The 1,439-nt window shown below is 67.7% G+C and overlaps 1 protein-coding gene across 1 annotated transcript in view; it reads left to right on the forward strand.

The window, feature by feature from the left end:
* H696_02709 (hypothetical protein) overlaps positions 1 to 1,293 on the forward strand; it is a 2,582-nt gene extending 1,289 nt beyond the window's left edge. The window contains exons 4-6 of the mRNA XM_009496616.1: positions 36 to 75; positions 567 to 861; positions 1,035 to 1,293. The gene's annotated coding sequence lies outside the window, so the exon portion shown is untranslated. The remainder of the gene's footprint in view (positions 1 to 35; positions 76 to 566; positions 862 to 1,034) is intronic.
* The last annotated feature ends 146 nt before the right edge of the window (positions 1,294 to 1,439 follow it).

A 1,439-nucleotide genomic window follows, 5' to 3' on the forward strand; every position in this document is an offset into this window, starting at 1 on the left:
CAGGCCGATGGCGCGCCGCGGCGCACTTGTCGCAGCCAGCGGCGGCTGGCTTCCGTCGCATGTGCACGCGCGAGCGTGTGTGTGTGTGTGTGTGTACATGGGGGGTTTCCTCTTGGATCCCGTCGGGAGATCTAGACACCCCAGCGAGGGGGCAATGGGGGATGGCTACAGAGCACCACATGCGGTTGGGCAAAGGGCCCGCCCCTCCCCGGTGGGCCTCCGGCGGCGCATCTGCCACAGTGGTTACCATCGAAAGGCGCCATGCTGCTGGCCGGTCGGAAGCCGCAAGCCGACCATGCCTTGCCCTTTCTCTTCCCCTCTCGTCAAAGACACCCAACCACCACCACACGCACACACACACACAGGTCCACCGCCCAGATCCCTCGCTGCGCATATTCATCCGGCTGCCCACACACACACACACACACAGTTGTCTGCCCGGCCCCTGTAAGGCCGCCCGCCCGCCCGCCCGCCCGCCCCCCTCCCCCCCCTCCCCTCCTCAGCCCGACGATCTGGACGGCATTTTGCACCGCCGGCGCGCGTTTCTTCTCGCTCCCACGGTCCAGGCACCCATACGACAATGGGCATCAAGGGCCTTCTGCCGAAACTCCGGGCACTGGAGCGCGATGTGCACCTGAGGCAGTTCCACGGCCAGCGTGTGGGCGTCGACACGTATGGCTGGCTGCACCGCGGGGCATTCGCCTGCAGTGAGCAGCTCCTGTCCGGCGGGTCGCCGCGCGGCATGGTGGACTACTGCACCACGCGGCTGGACATGCTGCTGGAGGCTGGCCTGCGGCCGGTCTTCGTGTTCGATGGGGCCCCTCTGCCGGCCAAGCGCCTGACGGAGGAGTCACGCGCACAGTGCGTTCCCGGGGGTGTGCTTTTCCTTGGCTCTTGATTCCCCCTCGCCTGGCCGCTGGGCTGGGCGGTGTCGCGCCCTTGCTCCTTCAGGGGGCCGGGGGGCGGCGGAGGGGGTTGCTCCTTCCATTTGGCGCGGCCCATCTCACAGCAAATGGCATCTCCCCCGTACCCAGGGCCCGGCAGCAAAAGCACGACAACTACCACGAGCTGAAGGCGGTCGACCCGACGGAGGCACGTCGGCACATCAGCGGGGCCATCGACATCACGCCGCAGCTGGCCTTCCACTTCATCCAGGTGCTGCGCGCGCGGCGCATCCCCTATGTGGTGGCCCCGTATGAGGCCGACGCCCAGCTGGCGTACCTCTACCGCGAGGGCATTGTGGACTTCGTCCTGACTGAGGACTCGGTTCTCCTGACCTTCGGGTGTCTGAAGGTGTGCATGCATGTGCTGGGGGAGGGGGGGGGGGGGGGGGGGGAGGGCTGGAGCCCCGGCCACCGGGCTCCTCGCCTCTTGCCTCTATTTGCCTGCTTCTTTCTTTCCTTCTCCCTCCCGGGCTTGAGTGGTTGCCGGGGGCCGCC

This window comes from Fonticula alba (assembly GCF_000388065.1).
Source record: "Fonticula alba strain ATCC 38817 unplaced genomic scaffold supercont2.4, whole genome shotgun sequence".
NCBI classification, from domain to species: domain Eukaryota; order Rotosphaerida; family Fonticulaceae; genus Fonticula; species Fonticula alba.